The sequence below is a fragment of the Oncorhynchus nerka genome, linkage group LG16 (genome assembly GCF_034236695.1).
Source record: "Oncorhynchus nerka isolate Pitt River linkage group LG16, Oner_Uvic_2.0, whole genome shotgun sequence".
NCBI classification, from domain to species: domain Eukaryota; kingdom Metazoa; phylum Chordata; class Actinopteri; order Salmoniformes; family Salmonidae; genus Oncorhynchus; species Oncorhynchus nerka.
This window is the reverse complement of record NC_088411.1, coordinates 26,329,977-26,352,936: the sequence shown is the minus strand read 5'-3', so window position 1 is coordinate 26,352,936 and position 22,960 is coordinate 26,329,977. Positions and strand designations below refer to the sequence as shown.

At 41.8% G+C, this 22,960-nt stretch overlaps 1 protein-coding gene across 1 annotated transcript in view; it reads left to right on the top strand.

Annotated features, from left to right (window-relative positions):
• The window catches only part of desi2 (desumoylating isopeptidase 2), a 56,619-nt gene that overhangs the window by 15,115 nt on the left and 18,544 nt on the right, over nucleotides 1-22,960 (top strand). The window lies entirely within an intron of this gene.

The window sequence follows — 22,960 nt, the reverse complement described above, 5'->3', positions numbered from 1 at the left end:
GGGAATACTCCTTTTACTCTCATGTTCACAAGGTTTACACTCGAATTGACTACTTTTTGTTGGATGCTAGACTACTCCCCTATACCTGTAATGTGAGGTATCATGATATTATAATCTCGGACCACAGTCCACTCACCTTCTCCCTGAGATTGGGTGACATTGTACCAAACGAGAGGGTCTGGAGGTTGAATCCTCAGCTCCTCACAGAACCAACATTCTGTGAATATCTTAAAGACCAAATTAAATTTTTCTTTGATACCAACGACAACACAGAGACCTCCCCAGCATTATTGTGGGAAACACTGAAGGCTTATCTGAGAGGCTGTATCATCTCCTTTCAGGCTGCCAGTAGGCAAAACAGAGGAAAACTGGAAGAACTAGAGGGACAAATTCACTTACTGGATAGGGAGAATGCTAGCCACCCATCTATGGAGAAACATTAAAAAATTACCTCTTTAAAATTTGAATATAATCAGATTCTCTCAGCTAAAATTGCTAAATCTTTTCTCTATGCCAAGCAAAAATATTTTGAGTTTGGTGACAAACCACACAAATTACTCGCCAGACAACTTCGAAAAAATGTGAGTGACCGAATGATTCACAGGGTTAAATCTGCATCTGGGGAATTACTCTCTTCCCCCAAAGACATCAATGACAGATTCCGGCAGTTTTATGAGACTCTATATACATCTAAAGCGGATCCTAACCCCTTAATTATGCAAACATTTTTGGAGGACTGTAATCTTCCTGCCCTGAACCAGGAAGATTCTAACTTCCTGAATAAGGAAATATCTCTTGATGAATTCCGAGAAACAATTAAATCTCTAAAGAGTGGCAAGACCCCGGGCCCAGATGGATACCCTGGTGAATTCTATAAAACATTCAGCAACATGCTCTCCCCCTATCTGCACAAAATGTTGATTCAGGCCAATGAGGATGGAGCTCTCCCTTCTACTTTGGACGAAGCGTTCATTACAGTTATACATAAGAAGGGTAAAGATCCAGAAGAGGTAGGGTCATACAGACCAATATCTCTCCTTAATACAGACCAAAAGATTTTAGCAAAAACAGGCTTAGCACTTTAATTGGCAAATTGGTCCATTCGGATCAGACCGGCTTTATCCCTAACAGAAACTCATTCTTCAATCTCAGGCGCCTCTTCAATATTATGTATTCTCAGAGGTTACCCAACGTGGACCTTGCCGTCATATCTCTTGACGCCGAAAGGCCTTTGACCAAGTTGAGTGGCCCTATCTATTCAAGGTCCTACAGAAATGTAATATTGGAGATAGGTTCATAAATTGGATCCAGCTTTTATATAGGAACCCCTGTGCCAGAATACTCACTAACCAATCATTGTCGCCCCGATTTAACCTCAACAGGGGGGACAAGGCAGGGTTGTGCGCTGTCGCCTATGCTCTTCGCCCTAATTATCGAACCGCTCGCTCAGACGATTAGATCTCATGCAGCAATACACGGCTATAATACTAAAGATACTCTAAATAAGATCTCCCTATACGCAGATGACATCCTCCTCTATGTAGCAGAACCCCAGGCTAGTATCCCAGATATTCTTGATGTGATCAATTTGTTTGGTACCTTCTCGGGATACAGAATAAATTGGAACAAGAGTGAATTAATGCCCATACGGTCGCAAAATACCTCCTGGCTAGAACATCTCCCATTTAAGTTATCTTCAGAAAAATTTACCTACCTAGGAATTGTAGTTACCAAACAATACTCCTTACTATTTAAAGAGAATTTCCCCTCTGATACAAAAACTCAAAGCAAACATACTATTTTGGAGAACTCTCCCAATTTCTCTGCTCGGAATAATTAATGCCATTAAAATGGTCTTCCTCCCACAACTGCTCTACCTATATCAGAACATCCCAGTATTCATACCTAAATCCTTTCATAAACAACTGGACTCCATTATCAATCCTTTCATCTGGGATTATAAAACACACAGGATAGGTAAAAAACACCTCTGTAAATCCAAGATGGAAGGAGGATTGTCTCTCCCAAATTTGATATTTTATAACTGGGCCGCTAACCTCCGCATTGTTACGTTTCTGTTGGATGACGTACTCCCGGCAGCCAGCTGGCGTAGTATGGAGCGTGAGGAGTGTCACCCCTTCTCTATTGGCGCTGTGATTTTGTCGCCTGTCAATCTGGAGATGTCACTTTATTGTAACAATCCTATAATACATAGCACAGTCCGAATCTGGAAGCAAATTAAAGTCCACTTTGAGCTCAGACCAATGTCATTCATGCTCCCTGTCGCCAGGAATCCCTCCTTTGCCCCTTCTAACCTTGATAACACCTTTGAGCGATGGGGAGAGTTGGGGATAAGTACCATAGGGGATTTATACATAGAAGGGACCTGTGCTTCCTTTGAGCTGCTGAGGGAAACTTATAATCTTCCCAGAAGTACTTTTTTCAGATACCTACAAATTAGAGACTACGTTAGAAAACACCTCCCAACATTTGGGAATGCCAAACCTTCCATGTTTGACGGATGCATAAAAATATGCCCCACCTCAGATAAACTGATATCGCGTCTATATGATGCTTTTCAATCTGTTAGCACACCTTCTACTGATGCCATCAAGGCAAAATGGGAGGAAGAACTAGGGACTGACATCTCAGTGGCAGACTGGGAAGAGAGCTTGGAGTATATCCACACATGCTCCATTAATTCCAGACATCGTCTCATACAATTCAAGGTATTACACAGATTACACTATTCCAAAACTAAACTGCATAGGATATTTCCTGACACATCCCCTACATGTGATAAATGTCAAGCTACGCAGGGTACACTACTCCACTGCTTTGCCCTATGCTCTAGCTTGCATGGTTATTGGTGTGGAATTTTTAGGATCCTCTCTGAAGTTTTGGAGACTTCAATAGATCCAGACCCGCTTCTGATAATCCTGGGAGTATCTGAGTCCCTAAACGGATTAACCAACCCCCAAAAACAACTAATCTCGTATGGTCTCATCTCGGCAAAAAAACTAATCTTGTTGTTTTGGAAAAGGAGGGAAGCGCCCTCTACCAAATTATGGCTCAGTGAATTGGCAAACACTGTACACTTAGAAAGAATTAGATATATTCTGAACAATAAATGATCAACTTCTGATAAAATCTGGCAGCCTTTCCTCTCCTACTTGGACGAGTCGGCGCTGTGAATTTGTACTTATTAACGCACTCTCAATTGTAATATTTGAATCTACCTTTGGGCAGCGTGTGCTGGCCCTATCACCCGAGCAGTTGGGAGGGGGGGGGATAGGGGATGGGGGGGGTAGGGGGGACATCTTCCCTCTTTCTTTCTACGTGTCCTTGTTTTGTATGTCGTGTTTTGTATTATTTGTTCTGCACCCAGAACTCTGGGTCTTGTTGTTCCTGTATGCTCTTTTATGTTTAGATAAGAATTGTATACTTGTCATGTATACCTATACACCATTATTGTGTGTGTTTAATAAAAATATTTGAAACAGAGACTTCCGAAGACACTCCTGCATTGACTTGGCTGTGTGCTAGGGTCGTTGTCCTGTTGGAAGGTGAACCTTTGTCCCAGTATGAGGTCCTGAGCGCTTTGGAGCAGGTTTTCATCAAGGAGCTCTCTGTACTTTGCTCTGTTCATCTTTCTCTCGATCCTAAATATTCTCCCAGTCTCTGCCGCTGAAAAATATCCCAACAGCATGATACTTCCGCCAAACATGCTTCACCATAGGGACGGTGCCAGGTTTCCTTCAGGCGTGACTCTTGGCATTCGGGCCAAATATTTAAATCTTGGTTTCATCAGACTAGAGAATCTTGTTTCTCATAGACTGAGAGTCCCTTAGGTGCCTTTTGGCAAACTCCAAGCGGGCTGTCATGTGCCATTTACCGAGGAGTGTCTTCCGTCTGGCCCCTCTACCATAAAGGCCTGGTTCGTGGAGTGCTGCAGACATGGTTGTCCTTCTGGAAGATTCTCCCATCTCCACAGAGGAGCTCTGTTAATGACCATCGGGTTCTTGGGCACCTCCCTGACCAAGGCCCTTCTCCCCCGATTGCTCAGTTTGGCCAGGCGGCCAGCTCTAGGAAGAGTCTTGGTGGTTCCAAATTTCTTCCATTTAAGGATGATGGAGGCCACTTCTTGGGGACCTTCAATGCTACAGAAATGTTTTGGTACCCTTCCCTAGATCTGTGCCTCGACACAATCCTGTCTAGGAGCTCTACGGACAATTCCTTCAACCTTACGGCTTGGTTTTTGCTCTGACATGCACTGTCAACTGTGAGACCTTATGTAGACAGGTGTGTGTGCCTTTCCAAGTCATGTCCAATCAATTGAATTTACTACAGGTGTGGCGGTCACAAAATGAAGCCAGCCGGTGATTGTTAATTAACGGTTAATTACAGGTTATTTAATTGACAAACACATTTAGCATCTCCTAGCTTCCACACACAGCCTACAAGCCACTGATGAAGACCTTTGGAAAAAGTCTAAATCCATGTAATATAGCCTACACCTTCACAATAAAGGTGCCCCGTTCAAAAAATGTAGAACTAAGAACAGATCTAGCCCTTGGTTCACTCCAGACTTTACTGCCCTTGATCAGCACAAGATCATCCTGCGGCGTACTGCATTAGCATTGAATAGTCCCCGCAATATGCAACTTTTCAGGGAAGTCGGGAACCAATATACGCAGTCAGTTCGGAAAGCAAAAACTAGCTTTTTTCAAACAGATTTGTATCCTGCAGCACACATTCCAAAAAGTTTTGGAACACTGTAAAATCCCTGAAGAATAAGAGCACCTTCTCCCAGCTGCCCACTGCACTGAGACAAGGAAACAGTGTCACCACTGATAAATCTACGATAATCGAGAATCTCAATAAGCATTTCTCTACGGCTGGCCATGCTTTCCACCTGGCTACCCCAACCCCGGCCAACAGCTCTGCACCCCCCCTCGGCAACTTCCTCAAGCCCCCCCCTCCCCTGCTTCTTTGTCACCCAAATCCAGATAGCTGATGGATCCCTACAAATCAGCTGGGCTAGACAATCTGGACCCTCTCTTCTTGCAACCCCTATTACTAGTCTGTTCAACGTCTCTTTCGTATCGTCTGAGATTCCTAAATATTGGAACTCGGCCGTGGTCATCCCCCTCTTCAAAGGAGGAGACACTCTAGACCCAAACTGTTACAGACCTACGGTTGAAGTTTACATACACCTTAGCCATATACATTTAAACTCAGTTTTTCACAATTCCTGACATTTAATCCTTGTAAAAATTAGGAATGTGAAATTCAGAATAATAGTAGAGTGATTTTATTTCAGCTTTTATTTCTTTCATCACATTCCCAGTGGGTCAGAAGTTTACATGCACTCAATTAGTATTTGGTGGCATTGCCTTCTAAATGGTTTAACTTGGGTCAAATGTTTTGGGTAGCCTTCCACAAGCTTCCCACAATAAATTGGGTGTATTTTGGCCCATTCCTCCTGACAGAGCTGGTGTAACTGAGTCAGGTTTGTAGGCCTCCTTGCTCACACACACTTTTTTTCTGTTCTGCCCACAAATGTTCTATGGGATTGAGCTCAGGGCTTTGATGGCCACTCCAATACCTTGACTTTGTTGTCCTTAAGCCATTTTGCCACAACCTTGGAAGTATGCTTAGAGTCATTGTCCATTTGGAAGATCCATTTGCAACCAAGCTTTAACTTCCTGACTGATGTCTTGAGATTTTGCTTCAATATATCCACGTAATTTTCCGTCCTCATTATGCCATCTATTTTGTGAAGTGCACCAGTCTCTCCTGCAGCAAAGCACCCCCACAACATGATGCTGCCACTCTCGTGCTTCACAGTTCGGATGGTGTTCTTCGGCTTACAAGCATCCCCTTTTTCCTCCAAACATAACGATGGTCATTATGGCCAAACAGTTCTATTTTTGTTTAATAAGTTAACTAATCTGTCTGTAAACAATTGTTGGAAAATGTACTTGTGTCATGCAAAAAGTAGATTTCCTGACCCACTTGCCAAAACTAGGGTTTGTTAATGCAACCGCTGTGTCAGATTTCAAAAAGCTTTACGGAAAAAGCAAACCATGCAATAGTCTTGAGTACGGCGCTCAGACAAACGCATACATATATCCGCCATGTTGGAGTCAACAGAAGTCAGAAATAACATTAGAAATATTCACTTACCTTTGATGATCTTCATCAGAATGCATTCCCAGGAAGGCATCCCAGTTCCACAATAAATGTTTGATTTGCTCGATAATGTCCATCATTTATGTCCAAATAGCTACTTTTGTTAGCGCGTTTGGTAAACAAATGAAAACTCACGAAGTGCGTTCACTAGTTGCAGACGAAATTTCAAATAGTTTAGTTTATTTTATTTTTACAGGGACAGTGCACATTAATCAACGTTTCATTAAAAGTGCCGGTTTTAGCCAGCCGGCTAATTTTCAACCGCAGTCCCTGGGCAGGTTATTAAAAACAATTACAATATAGACAATAGTAACATAGGACAAGCAAGACATAGCATACAGACAGAGCAACATAGGACAAGCAAGACATAGCATACAGACAGAGCAACATAGAACAAAAAGCAGCAAGACAAAATTCATAAAAGCAACAAAGTGTTTCCACACCTCACAAGCTACAGACAACAGACAACATGGAAAGCGGCAACACACAGCTAGGGACCATGTTCACAAATCTGATTGACCTTTAGCCAGGTCTTCAAGCATTTTGTGAAAGTGTGATATGTGGTGCAGTTATGTGTGTCTGATGGCAGTGTATTCCAGACATGGGAAGCTCTCACAGAGAATGCAGATTTACTAAAGGTGCTTTTCCTTAGGGGAACTATACAGTCACCTCTCATGGCAGACCTTGTGGATCTGCTGCCATATGTCTGGGTTTTCTGTTTAACAAAAATATTGAGTGGAGGGGGAGCCAGGCCATTCAGGATCTTGAATACAAGACATGCGTCGGTGTATTGCACAAGATTTTCCCAACTCAAGAGCTCATGCTTTCTAAGGATGTGACAATGATGATGGCTATTGGGCTTCCTATCAAGCACTTTGAGAGCCTGTTTGTAGACAGAGTTCCGTGACAGTCCGTAGAAACTTGTCAAACGATGCATGGAATCAATCTTTAGGATGTTTTTAACATAAGTCTTCAATAATATTCCAACCTGAGAATTTCTTTGTCTTCAGAAAAGCAAAGGAACGGGAGATACCTCTCATGTGAAATGCGCGTGACCAGCTGCTGGCAGACCTCTGACTCATTACCCTCTCATTCAGCCCCCCTTCCTAGTAGAAGCCTCAAACAAGTTTCTAAAGACTGTTGACATCTAGTGGAAGCCTTAGGAAGTGCAACATGACCAATATCCCACTGTTACTTCAATAGGGGCTGAGTTGAAAATCGACCAACCTCAGATTTCCCACTTCCTGGTTGGAGTTTTTTGCCTGCCATATGAGTTCTGTTATACTCACATACATCATTCAAACAGTTTTAGAAACTTCAGTGTGTTTTCTATCCAAATATACTAATAATATGCATATATTAGCAACTAGGACTGAGGAGCAGGCAGTTTACTCTGGGCACCTTATTCATCCAAGCTACTCAATACTGCCCCCCCAGCCATATTAACAAGAAATTTGTGGAGTGGTTGAAAAAACAAGTTTTAATGACTCCACCCTAACTTCATGTCAACTTCCAACGTAAACTGTATATCCATTCTGCCATGCCTTTCTAAAGTCTTTGAAAGCCAAGTGAACAAACATATCACCGACCATTTCGAATCCCACCGTATATTCTCCGCTATTCAATCTGGTTTCAGAGCTGGTTACGGGTGCTCCTCAGCCACGCTCAAGCTGCTAAACGATATCATAACCGCCATCGATAAATGAAAGTACTGTGCAGCGGTCTTCATCGACCTGGCCAAGGCCTTTCGACTCTGTCAATCACCGTATTCTTATCGGCAGACTCAACAGCCTTGGTTTCTCTAGTGACTGCCTCGCCTGGTTCACAAACTACTTCTCTGATAGAGCTCAGTGTGTCAAATCGGAGGGCCTGTTGTCCGGACCTCTGGCAGTCTCTATGGGGGTCCCACAGGGTTCAATTCTCGGGACGACTCTCTTCTCTGTATATATCAATGATGTCGCTCTTGCTGCGGGTGTTTCTTTGCTCCACTTATACGCAGATGACACCCTTCTGTATATTATCAAACCTCCAAACTAGCTTCAATGCCATATAACACTCCTTCCGTGGCCTCCAACTGCTCTTATATGCTAGTAAAACAAAAAGCATGTTCTTCAACCGATCGCTGCCCGCACCCGCCTGCCCGACTAGCATCACTACTCTGGATGGTTCTGACTTAGAATATGCGGAAAACTACAAATACCTAGATGTCTGATTAGACTGTAAACTCTCCTTCCAGACTCACATTAAGCATCTCCAATCCAAAGTTAAATCTAGAATCGGCTTCCTATTTCGCAACAAAGCCTCCTTCACTCATGCTGCCAAGTTTACCCTCGTAAAACTGACTATCCTACCGATCCTTGACTTTGACTTCCAACACTCTACTCCGCAAATTGGATGTAGTCTATCACAGTGCCATCTGTTTTGTCACCAAAGCCCCATATACTACCCACCACTGCGACCTGCATGCTCTTGTTGGCTGGTCCTCGCTACATATTCATAGCCAAACCCACTGGCTCCAGGTCATCTAAGTCTTTGCTAGGTATACCTCTGCCTTTTCTCAGCTCACTGGTCACCATTGCAACACCCACCCGTAGCACGCGCTCCAGCAGGTATATTTCACTGGTCATCCCCAAAGCCAACTCCACCTTTGGCCGTCTTTCCTTCCAGTTCTCTGCTGCCAATGACTGGAACAAATTGCAAAAATCACTGAAGTTGGAGACTTACATCTCCCTCACTAACTTTAAGCGTCAGCGATCAGAGCAGTTTACCGATCGCTGCAGCTGTACACAGCCCATCTGTAAATGGCCCATCCAACCAACAACCTACTTCATCCCCATATTTGTTTTTCTATTTTGCACACCAGTATTCCTACTTGCACATCCTCATCTGCACATGTATCATTCCAGTGTAAATTGCTAAATTATGATTACTTCGACACTATTGTTCTATTTATTGCCTTACCTCCTTACTTAATTTGCACACACTGTATACAGATTTTTCTATTGTGTTATTGACTATGTTTGTTTATCCCATGTGTAACCCTGTTGTTTGTCGCACTGCTTTGCTTTATCTTGGCCAGGTCGCAGTTGTCAATGAGAACTTGTTCTCAACTGGCCTACCTGGTTAAATAATGGTGAAAAGAAAAAGAATACTGAACAGTAGTCTAGGTGTGACAAAACTAGGCCCTGTAGGACCTGCCTTGTTGACGGTGTTGTTAAGAAGGCATAGCAGCTCTTTATTATGGACAGACAGGTATGACTTTAGCTTCCCTCCAGGCCTGAGGGCACACACTTTCTAGTAGGCTTAAATTGAAGATGTGGCAATATTGTCCGCCGTTATCCTCAGTAATTTTCCACCCAGATTGTCAGACCCCGGTGGCTTGTCATTGATAGAATTCAAAAGTACAATTCTTGTCTTCCATAATTTGGTCTGATATACTTCGTTGTGTCGTGTCAGCATTTGTTGCTGGCATGTCATACCTACAATTGCTTGTCTTGCCAATGAACAAGTCATTAAATAGTTAAATCATTGGGTTTTGTGACGAATGAGCCACCTGATTAACTGAATGATGGAGCCGAGTTAGCCTTTTTTCACAATTTTATTTTAATGTGCTCCAAAGCTTTTTAGAATATTTTTTGTTTCATAGTATAATTTATTTAGTTTAGTCACATGATTTCATGTCATACCTTTTTCCTCATCGATCTCAACCATACAATTGTTCAATTCCTCATCAATCCAAGGGGATTTAACAGTTTTTACAGTCATTTTGCTTATTAGTAACTGGGTGCGTGCTTATTAGTAACTGGAATAAGCAATTTCAGAAAAGTGTCAAGTGCATCGCCTTTGGTACTTTGGTTTTCTTAATTATGGCTACTATATTGTGGTTACTACAGCCTATGGATTTGGAATCTGCTTTTAATCAAAATTTTGCAGCATTATTAAAGATGTGATCAATACAGGTTGATGATTTCATTCCTGTGCTGTTTGTGACTACCCTGGTAGGTTGACCGATAACCTGAACCAGGTTGCAGGCACTGGTTAGTTTAAAAAATATATATTGAGTGGGCAGCTTGATGAGAGCCAGTCAATATTTAAATCACCCAGAAAATATACTTCTCTGTTGATATCACATACATTATCAAGTATTTCACACGCATTATCCAGAAACTGACTGTTAGCACTTGGTCTATAGCAGCTTCCCACAAGAATGGGCTTAAGTTGGTGAGGCAGATGAACCTGTGGCCATATTACATCAACAGTATTTAACATGAGATCGTCTCTAAGCTTTACAGGAAGGTGGTTCTGAATATAGACCGCAACACTGCCCCCGTTGGCATTTGTCTTTTCGGTAGATGTTATAAATATGTATTGCTAACACTGTATCAAAGGTATTATCTAAGTGAGTTTTAGATGGTCAGAATATGAATGTCATCTGTTAGAAGGAAGTTATTGACTTCATGGACCTTGTTTCTCAGGCTGCAAACGTTAATATCTGCTATTTTTAGCACTTCTGGGTTGCTTGATTGTTTTTAATGCTTTACTGGGAAGCTTATCAGAAGTAGACCTGCTCATGTTATTTATATTGGAGCTGATGCAGGGTGAGCTGCACACAGTGGTCTTCCTACTAGGGCACACCACCTCAATGCTAACAGTATAACTCATAGTTCATAGGCACATGATTACTGCATACAATAGATGTAGGATCAACAAAGGTATTCAGGGCAGTTCGAGGGACATTTACATTTACATTTAAGTCATTTAGCAGACGCTCTTATCTTAAGTTACTTACATTGTCGGCCAACGCCCTTATGATAATGTACATTTAATGAAGCATTTTGATGACTCATTGTCACAATTGTAGGGATTAACTGAGCTGGTCTTGGGTCATTGATAAGTCATTGTTTCAACGCAGCCTTGAAATGAGTGTACAGAGTACAGGAGCCTTGATGATTTGGATGGACTCCGTCATTCCTGTAGAGTATTTTCGAGAGTTGTCAAAGTTACCTATAAAAGTGATTCCAGCAGAGCTACAGTAATCTTTTAGGCAGATGTGTAATCCCAGTAGCTTGTTGAATCTTTCACACCCAACGATGGTACTGGAGCTGAAATGATTGGCCATTTTTTGGAATCTTTTAATATTAAAATCAGTTCTTTAAAATCCGTTTTCAGAGGTTCCGAGCTAGCCCTCCTGATGTCGTTTTGACACCCACATGGACTACAACAGCGTCAGCTCCCGGCATCTGTCGTAGAACAGTCAAAATCAGCCTTGTGATGTCCTGTACTCGTGCACCTGGGTAGCACAGGGTTTTTGCATTGGGAACCAAGATGTTTCTCACCATAGACGATGACAGTTGGTGATGTTGAATGGGCTGGTCTCTCAGACAGCCTCACGATCTGATGAGGGTGGGAGCTCTGAGGATCTGAATCTGAGGTAGAAGCCAAGTGAACTGAAGACGAATACGCGGGTACCTCCGGATCTGATTTCGAATGGGAAGCCGCTAATGAAGAAAGCACCGGAACCTCTGTATCCAGGGCTGCAAACCCGTTTCTGGTCTGTGTCAGGTCCGGGCTTAACATCTCCAAGGAGACCCCAGTTGCCAGAGGACGCTTTCTTCTACTTCCACGGTGAATGACGTATCTCCATGGCTGTTTGGGTCGAGAACAGCTCTGTTCTCCAGGGAAAGGGGAGAACCCTTCGGGATGGATCCCTGCTGAGCACTGGCCAGTTCGCTGTGGAGAGCCGACATGGCCGCATCACTTCCACAAGAGCGGCGTCCGGCTACTGGGGTGAAATAAAAAGTAGGCGGTCATGGATTCCCCAGTAGCTTGTGTAGCTTTGCTACCTGCTTGCTAAGAGTAGCCACTTCACCCCTGTAGTCCTCCACAAGCAATTGAAAGTCAGCGCGGTCCACATTGTCCCGGAACAAAGCAAAGTAAACAGCTCCTGCATCCCTGGAAATGTTCATATAGTGACTTCTATTTGAGACCGCCAAGCCAGCTAGGCTAGCTGGCCTTCTGTGTCTGTCCCCCTATGAGCAATCTGTCAGGATCCCGGGGCAGACGGCAGAGCTCACAGCAACTAAGCCAAACAAAGCTGCAGGATCCAAAATAAAAGTATATAAAAACAATATTTATACAGGGCTCCCAAGTGGCGCAGTGGTCTAAGACACTGCATCTCATTGCAAGAGGCGTCACTGCAGTACCTTGTTCGAGTCCAGGTTGCATCACATTTGGCCATGATTGCGAGTCCCATAGGGGGGCGCTCAATTGGCCTAGCGTCGTCCTGGTTTGGCCGGGGTAGGCCGTCATTGTAACTAAGAATTTGTTCTTCACTGACTTGCCTAGTTAAATAAAGATTTTCAAGGGAACACTGTCAGCTTTACAAAAACAATAAACCGAGGTCTCGCTTTCAGCATTCAACAAACATATGTTGCTCTTGGGGCTACATTAGTTCATTTAGCAGAGATTTGTTTCGAATTCCGTGGCAATATTTTATATTTTTTTAGTATGAAGAATACAATTGAACAAAGCTGAATAAAATAAAGGATATTTCTTTCCAAACCATTTGAGTGCACATGCAGCTGTTCTGTGTTGAGCTGGTTAACAAAAAATATATGAATTAATGTAGAGTTATTAATGTAACTTTTGTTCTACAAACAGGCTTTGTTTTGATTTTTAATACATTGCAAGGCTGCATGATTCAACTCTAATGATGTTTTGAAAAAAGTTGCATGAGCTCTTGTTTTTTTTGCGCAGGCTGTACACACTAAATCAGTCTCTCATTCACAATTTGACAAGCACTTGATAATGCCTCGAATTTCCCGGTGCCATCCCCTTTGTGTGACCGTAATGCCCCTTAAAAAAATCCATGCCTTATGCGGCCAGTGGCCGTTGTGCCTTTGGGCGGAATATAATAATTATCATTACCTTCTTCCTGAGTGTTGTGTGCTCCGAAGCGCCTCACTCACATGGCTCTCCATCATGTGATTGGGTCTTTCTCACAGGCTATAAGTGAAGACAGTCTCATACGGGACACAACAGCGTGCGTCCTTATCTAATTCCTCTGTCTATATTGAAGATATTGGAATAACTGTCCACATTTACTTTGTCTGCCAACAAGATGAGTAAGCCTAACGAACAGCAAAAGCACTAGCCTATGGTAATTTACTATCACCCATAGTAAAAAAAGTCAACCTATTCTATGCGAGAAATAAATATTCCAAACCTAGTCTGGGACAGTCGTGGGATGCGATAGATCCCAAATTAATACAACCACTAGTATATAAAAAAAAATGTTTTACGCAATGAGGCTGACGCAACATATTAGAATGTTTAGCTTAATATGCTGATAAACTATTAGGCTATTTCTTAACATTATAAACCCATCAAATCGCACACGGCAGTAGGCTATAAGCATGAATGTTCCATTAGCGGATAAACACTTGTCAAAAGATACCGCAAATGCGATTATGCATGTAATGCTTTTATTATAGTGGTGCATTTTTATGGTAAATTCTTTCCCAAACTTAAAACTCACCCACTGCTTATGTATTCCAGTTAGGCTCTACACCCCTTGTAAAGCGGAATAATGTGCTTAATTTTAAGACGTTATTTGGCCACTTTAGTTGTGATCCAAACCTTATCAAAACATATGGGCTAGGCTACATGAGGAGGCGACTATGATACATTTTTTTTTTGATAAATCATACCATTGTTTCTAGCCTTACATCGGGCATCATTCACAAGTTCTTAAAATAAAAATTACCTTGCAGGAGCAGCACTATCTAGTGGTCAGAACCAGGTAATATCAGGATATAGGATAGAACATCAATGACACATTTTTCTATAGGGGCAGGACACAATTCACTGAGAATACATTCCATACATAGGATGAAGAAACAATGCTCCGTACTACTTGGATTCCTCATGCCTTACTCATTGTTAGAAAAAAGTTAGGTCCAAATTGGATGTTGGGTACTATATTTATTGTATATTATATGAATCCTATAAATAAAAATAGCCAATTTGGGTGCAGTCAATTAGCTTAATTTCTCAGGTCAAATTATATTTCAAGATATAATGTTGCAGGAATGCTAATCTAATCTGTTTATAACTACAGAAATGGTTTCAGAACAATCTGAGCTGGTGGGTGTCATGGCTTGCAGAAATGACATGGAACGACTACTCTAAATTGATCACTAACGTTTTGAAGCTGAGCAATTTGCTCGTGCTCTACGTAGTACAGTCATATCTGACTAAGATCATAACCGAGTCAGAAGTGTGTTTATCCTGTTAAATATAAAACGGGAGAGATTATTTCACAGAAAAAAATTTCTTCCTTGAGTTTTGTCGGAGTTTACAGTGACGAAAAGAAGTGAACTTCTAACTTCCAAGCTGAGCCGTTGCTACGGATACTCGCAGACCCAGACCCATGAGCAGAGCGCATGCAAAGCCTGCCGTGCACAGGGAGCGAGTGACAGAGGAGCAGCAAATGGATTTACCGAGGAAATTATGTATGATTTCGGACAGGCCCAGACCTTAAATTTTGAAGTCTCAATCGGACCTGGGTACTAGGGTAGGGCCTGAACACTGCAGTCATGGTTAGGGCTCGGGCTTAAAGTTCATGCCTGTCCAGGGCTCTAGTATGACTCACTGAGATGTCTCTAGTCATTCACTTTATTCAAACCAAATGCCTAGTGGCAGATTTTCTGAAAAAGCAGATTCAAGTTCTCCTTTTGATTCTAAAGAGAGCTTATCCCTAGCATTTCAAGCATACGTTAGACGAGTGACTGAGTCAACCTGCATCTGCATCACTACTCATTTCTGTCTACTTTAGCAACTGTGGAAATTGGGAGACGCAATAATAGTATGTTAACCTCAGTGCTAATGTCACAGGGAAAATACAGATATTTTTTCAATGCAGATGGAAGTTCTGCAATAATGCTAGCACTCCGAATGAGCCTGTACTCAATTTGCATGACTAAAGATGTTAAGCGGGATGGAAAAGATTATCTAACTGTTCTCAATTTGAAACAAATCTTGATTGGTTTTGCAATGCAAATGCACACTTATGCATGGAAAAACAGCTCTGCCAGTTAGTTTCAAGAGTGCTTCTGTTTATGCATCATTGCTTTTCATGTGCTTATGAGGGAATGGAGAGAATATGTGTAAGTAGGAAAGAACACCCTCTAAAATGGTAGCTTTTCTTTCAAGTAGCCTACTTTCCCCTCTTCTGAGCAGAAGCGTCAGTCTGCAGTCGTCACTGTCGTGAAAATGGTATATTAACAACAGGAGACCGTGGGTAGTTTAATAGATTTTAATATCCTGTGCTACAAACAGGAATGTATCATTGGGAAACATAAATGTATGGGCCCTGGTGACAATATTGTTGGCCTGTTTTCCCAAACGGATGTTTTGGAGGATTGGGGATGTAAATTGAGGATTCCCTATCTTCAATGACACAGATCAGGCAGCTGCATCAATAATTCAAGAGACACTGGTCCAATCTCAGAGATGGTCTACTCCAGTCCTCAGGGGCCTGATTGGTATCAAACTTTTCCCCTAGCACCAGTTAACACACCTGACTCCAATAATCAGCTAATCATGATCTTCAGTTTAGAATGCAATTATACTGAACAGAAATATAAACGCAACATGGAAGGTGTCCCATTTCTCATGAGCTGAAATAGATCCCAGAAATGTTCCATATGCACAAAAAGCTTATTTCTCTAAAATGTTGTGCTCAAATGAGTTTACATTCCTGTTAGTGAGCATTTCTCCATCGCCAAGATAATCCATCCACGTGACAGGTGTGGAATATCAAGAAGCTGATTAACCATAACCAGCATGATCATTAAACAGGTGCACCTTGTGCTAGGGACAAAAGGCTTCTCTAAAATGTGCAGTTTTGTAACTCAACACAATGCCACGGATGTCTCAAATTCTGAGGGAGTGTGCAATTGGCATATTGACTGCAGGAATGTCCACCAGAGCTGTTGCCAGATAATTGAATGTTCATTTCTCGACCATAATTTGCCTCCAACGTCGTTTTAGAGAATTTGGAAGTATATCCAATTTGGCCCTTCAACCGCAAACCATGTGTAACCACTCCAGCCCAGGACCTCCACATCTGTCTTCTTCACCTGCGGGATTGTTTGAAACCAGCCACCCGGACAGCTGATGAAACTGAGGATCAGCTTCCTTGATATGCCACATCTGTCCGGTGGATGGATGAACAAATTTGTGCAAAGAATTTGAGAGAAAAAGATTACTGTGGGTATCAAATTTCTGGGATCTTTTACTTCAGCTCATAAAAATTGCAACCAACACTTCACGTGTTGCATTTTATATTTTAAGTATACACTACCGTTCAAAGTTTGGGATCACGTAGAAATTTCCTTGAAATAAAATTACTTTTTTTTGTCCATTTAAAATAACATCAAATTGATCAGAAATACAGTGTCGACATTGTTCATGTTATGAATGACTATTGTAGCTGGAAACGGCTGATTTTTAATGGAATATCTACATAGGCCCATTATCAGCAACCATCACTCCTGTGTTCCAATGGCACGTTGTGTTAGCTAATCAAAGTATATAATTTTAAAAGGCTAATTGATCATTAGAAAACCCTTTTGCATTTATGTTAGCACCACTGAAAACTTGTGCTGATTAAAGAAGCAATAAAACTGGCCTCCTTTAGACTAGTTGAGTATCTGGAGCATCAACATTTGTGGGTTCGATTACAGGCTCAAAATGGCCAGAAACAAAGACCTTTCTTCTGAAACTCGTCAGTCTATTCTTGTTTTGACAAATTAAGGCTATTCCATGCGAGAAATTGCCAAGACACTGAAGATCTCATACAACTCTGTGTACTACTCCCTTCATAGAACAGTGCAACCTGGCTCAAACCAGAATAGAAAGGGTGGGAGGCCCCAGTGCACAACTGAGCAGGAGGACAACTGCATTTCTATAACTTCCTAAATATTTTTTCACACTGTTGGGGAGTGCCAAGATGGAGACACGGTGGCTATAACACAGCACCGCTTATCGGTCATTGTGTGTGTGTGTGTAAATCATTAGCCCCATCTGGTGCTTTTGGAAATTGTATTTTTTTGTACTATTTAGCTTCGTTAGGCCTGATAAGTTAACAGTGAGCTGGCTTCAGAAAAACAATTTTATGTAATTTTCCAGACCTGTTTATTGGGATCTCTCTCTCTCTCTTTCTACACACCATGTGCTTGCTGCTCATACCAGACAGAGGGAAATTAGGTCTGTGGAGGCCTCCAGCCGATCCAGGGGCCTTTTGGCGGGCTACACGAGCAGCAGAGCATGTGTCTGGATGTGGTGGGAGCAAAGTAGACTGCCAGAGGCCTTGAGTCACTCCGCACTGACACAGCAGAGGAGCCAGCCGCACAGAGACCAGGGTTGTGTTCCTTAGGGAGAGAACTTTTTGAAATGGGGAGCTACTATGTGTAGCTCAGTTGGTAGGGTTTGATTCCCATGGGGGACCAGTATGAAAATGTATGCACTCACTCTGGATGAGCGCGTCTGCTAAATTACGTTAATGTACTACCTTGTCCAACAAAATGTTTGCTGTGGTGTGCCCTACTGAACGCAACCCAAGGGTGGTTGGGAAGAGAGCTAACCTTTTAATAGACCACTGTTCACTGCTAGCCTCTGCATGCACTGTTCTTAAGTACTTGATGTTAAGTATGTTTTAACAGTCCCTTTTCACATGTATGTTACAATGTGTCCACTCTTAAAGCTACATGCAAGAAATAGGCTTGCCACTACAGTCTGTTAGCTAGGCGATTTATAACTCTTTCTTATCTCTGGTTCCTTGTTATTTCACAATCAAATAGTGATACGTTTTCTCTTTTGCTTCACTACCAGATGTAGGCCTACAGTATGAGCTATGTATTCTCTATCAGTAGCAGGGAATCTCTTGGGTGTCGCTGATCTGTGCTGGATCAGCTCACTCAGCCTAGCTGTGTTTAAGACATCTCCCTGAGTTAATCGGGCTCTTTGCTGCTGCCAAGGTTGTAATGGTGCTGATCGTTTTAATCACCTGGCTAGCCTAGCTTAACACTGCCTTTCGGACAGACCTGGTCGAGCAGATTTTTTTAGTGGTTAAGGCTGAAATTATGTTTTTGCACCTACACTTGAAGTCAGACTTTACATACACTTAGGTTGGAGTCATTAAAACTAGTTTTTCAACCACTTCACACATTTCTTGTTAACAAACGAAAGTTTTGGCAAGTCGGTTAGGACATCTACTGTGTTCATGACACAAGTCATTTTTCCAACAATTGTAAACAGACAGATTATTTCACTTATAATTAACTGTATCACAATTTCAATGGGTCTAACTGTTCTCAATTTGATACAAATTTACATAGTTGACTGTGCCTTTAAACAGAAAATTACGTCATGGCTTTAGAAGCTTCTGATACGTTAATTGGCATCATTTGAGTGCACCTGTGGATGTATTTCAAGGCCTACCTTCAGACTCAGTGCCTCTTTGCTTGACATCATGGGAAAATCAAAAGAAATCAGCCAAGACCTCCATTTTTTTTTTGCCGAACTCCAAGTCTGGTTCATCCTTCATCTGGTCTGATGAAACAAAAATAGAACTATTTGGCCATAATGACCATCGTTATGTTTGGAGGAAAAAGGGGGAGGCTTGCAAGCCGAAGCTCACCATCCCAACCGTGAAGCATGGGGGTGGCAGCATGATGTTGTGGGGATGCTTTGCTGCAGGGGGTACTGGTGCACTTCACAAAATAGATGGCATCATGAGGGAGGAAAATTATGTGGATATATTAAAGCAACATCTCAAGACATCAGTCAGGAAGTTAAAGCTTGGTTGTTAATGGGTCTTCCAAATGGACAATGACCCCAAGCATACTTCCAAAGTTGTGGCAAAATGGCTTAAGGACAACAGAGTCAAGGCATTGGAGTGGCCATCAAAGCCCTGACCTCAATCCCATAGAACATTTGTGGGCAGAACTGAAAAAGCATGTGTGAGCAAGGAGGCCTACAAACCTGACTCCGTTACACCAGCTCTGTCAGGAGAAATTGGCCAAAATTCACCCAACTTATTGTGGGAAACTTGTGGAAGGCTACCTGAAATGTTTGACCGAAGTTAAACAATTTGAAGGCAATGCTACCAAATACTAATTGAGTGCATGTCAACTTCTGACCCTCTGGGAATGTGATTAAAGAAATAAAAGCTGAAATAAGTAATTCTCTATACTATTGTTCTGACATTTCACATTCTTAAAATAACGTGGTGATCCTAACTGACCTAAGACGGAATTTTTACTTATGTCAAGAATTGTGAAACTGAGTTTAAATGTATTTGGCTAAGGTGTATGTAATCTTCCGACTTCAACTGTACCCGTACATTTTCAGATTTGTTGGTATTTTGGTCCATTTTTGAATTGAGTATTTTCTAAAAGTAAACTATGTCAAACTTGATGGAAATGTATGTTTTCTTTAGTTTATCATACTACTGTTATCAACATTTTGTATGGATTTTAGCCACTATAAAATGGACATGCATCAATAATTTCAAAGCTCACTACATTGTACATCATTTCAAAGCCCATTTCATAGAGAATGTTACAAACTTGACTACTTAACATAGACCCAATGACCATCGCTTCAAACTAATTAGACGTTTGGTAGTCTTAATTCCGTGTACTTGTCTTTAACCGCTATTTCCCGAAAGTCACTCTTCCAAAGCATAAACCATTTTTTTCTCAGATTCAGAATAGTCTTTATTCACCAAATTTTGTGTGGTTATCATTCCATATATTTTCCAGACTTGCCCAGAGGGAATTGTTGATATGTTTTACATTTGTTTTATTCTAGATAACATTTTATTTGTAAAAATGCGGCAAAAATGCATTTTACATACACGTCTTGAGTGTTTTACAGATAGAAAGATGAAAAAAGTATTTATTCATAATCTGCTCTGGAAAATTCCGGTTCCGCAGTGTCTTAACAAGTTGAAACAAAATATTTAGCCTGACTGCATCCAGTGTCCAGATTGTTTTTACATTTGTGTGGTAAACCTTTATTTTCAGAATGTAAAAGGCTGCTACTACAATTTCAATAAAGGAAAATGTCTGTACATTTCAGCTGTTTCCAAAACATTGCTTTGCTATAAATAAATAAAAACATACTAGAAAAGTGTTGGCTCAAGGAGAAAATGTTGTTTACACTGCCCTGCTTAGTTTGGCAACTGTCGGGCGAGTATCGTGTGCTTCCTCTGGAGGGAGTGGTCTAGCATGACAAGTTTGCAAGTTTACATTGCAATAATTTGTGTAGCCGAGGGTATTTTTACGAAAATTCTTAGTCGTCTGAAGACCCTCTTTGTTAGGAAAGAGGCTCCTGTTATTCTTTTGAGGTGTGATTATGCTATAAAAAACTTTTCCCATCGGTATGAATCTTTTTTTCTGGGAGACTGCAGTGGGAGGCAGGAGGCCGCCATTTAATTAGCAGCTGTCAAGCTCTCTCTTCTCTCTGAGTTGTGACGCATGCTGTTAAGGACATGACAATGTGTGTTAGCAGGGGTGTGCAAGAGTAAGAATGGGGAAAATACAGGCTTATTACAGTAGTCTACGGGTTTTCTGTCAAATAGACAAACGAACATCACCTTGAATAACTTGAAGGTGAGTAATGGCTTGGACCTGAAAGTGACAGACTGAATCCACTGCAATGACAGACGGGCCTGCCAACAATATAATGATGTGGCAGTTCTAACGATCCGTCCGTATTTAATCTACAGGGGCGGGCACGACCAGATTGTACAAGTAGATCAAATTACTGTCCACATCGCTCACAGGAGGTTTTAATCAGGGATCTTTTGTCACTTAATTTATGTCCTTCCGCATATGCAGACATGAGCACTGAGCAGGCTTTTGGACTTCTGGGAAGGGGGTGTTATGCATTTATGCACGTCTGTGCGTGAGTCCAATTGGTTTCCATGGTTACCTGGGGATAAAGGCGTCTGCATGCTTCCGAGCCGAAACAGTTCATGCATACACTGAGTATACAGAACATTAGGAACACCTTCCTAATATTGAGTTGCATCCCTTTGCCCTCAGAACAGCCTTAATTCGTCTGGACATGTATTTTATACATGGTGTCGAAAGTGTTCTGCAGGGATGCTGGCCCATGTTGACTCCAATGCCTCCCACAGTTGTTTAAGTTGGCTGGGTGTCCTTTGGGTGGTGGACCATTCTTGAAACACACAGGAGACTGACCTGGCACATACTACCATACCCTGTTCAAAGGCACTTAAATATTTTGTCTTGCCCATGGCACACAATCCATGTCTCAATTGTCTAAAGGCTTAGAAATCCTTCTTTAACCTGTATCCTCCCCTTCATCTTCACTGATTTGAAGTGGATGTAACAAGTGACATCAATAAGGGATCATAGCTTTCATCTGGTCAGTCCGTCATTGAAAGAGCAGGTTCTTCATGTTTTGTATACTCAAAATATAATTTATATTATGATAACATTTTGTGACGTGTTGGTCTTCGGCAAGGTTTTCTTTCTCCTGTTCATGCGCACATTTTTCCCTGAGGCAAGCTGATGTTCGGTAGCTGAAGTCAACTCACCTTCGTCGGTAATTGGTCAACAGTAGGGATTCTTCATTGAAGTGTTTGTTGTCATTCAACGAGAGACCTGGTTTCATACAAATGTTTTCACTTGAGAAATACTATACCAAACATCTTAGTTAGATGTAAAATTGCGCGACTAAGACCTCTGCATAGTCCTATAACTCAATTTTTGTATTATTTTATATTGGATTAATTCAGACTTGATCCTGGTTACAGCGTCTTAAGAGGGACAAACAGTACTATTGCAACTTTTTTCTCATTTTTCAAGCGAAGGTCTTTTTAAGGGAGTATCTGTGGAACAGATGTTCACTTCGCCCAGTAGAGGTCTGCTAGGAGCAAACCAAACCTAGTATGCAGACGCTTTATTAGGTCACTGGCACTTTGGTTTTCCAATTTTGGCTCTGAGTCAGTCGTCTATGAAGCGCTCCTGTCTGTATGTCAGATCTGAGAGACTGCTTTGTTCAGTGGAAGGACTGATGGTCCAGATGTAGCCTTTCATATTTGACATTTCCGAGGCACATCTCAATTTGAGCTCTGAACAATGTCAGCTATGTAAACTGACTGCATGGGACTCTGGGGCATCGACCAGAGAAAGAGGATTTTAGTTCATAGAAAACTATGCTCTCCGATTGTGTGCTGTTGGGCAGTGATTTATTGTTGTCTTGTCTTTCATTTAGAATAAGTGGTTTGAGAACATGACGTTAGGGCTATAGCCTAACGCGTACTGTATAACCTTACATTACACTAAAATAGCCCAGAAATGTCCTATTCAAAACAAATTATGAGGGAGGTAACATCTATCTTCTGCTTCTCCTCCAGTTGTCTCTCAGCACACTGAGGGCATGTGGAACTCCGTTTGAGTTAACGATCATTAACATGCTCCATCTTAGACTCCCCTGTTTGCTGGCACATCAGAGCCCCGTGAGGCTTTCATTCATTCATTTCATTCAGTAGAACAGAGCCTTCAACCTCCTTAGATAATGACACTAGCTCTCTTACTGATGGCTCTCTCCATCAACTCGGAGCAGTAGTAGGACTGGGGACCTGGCTGATGAGAACACGGTGGCGCCAGATGCCAATTAAAAAATTGAAATAAAATCTATTTATTGGTCACGTACACAATATGCA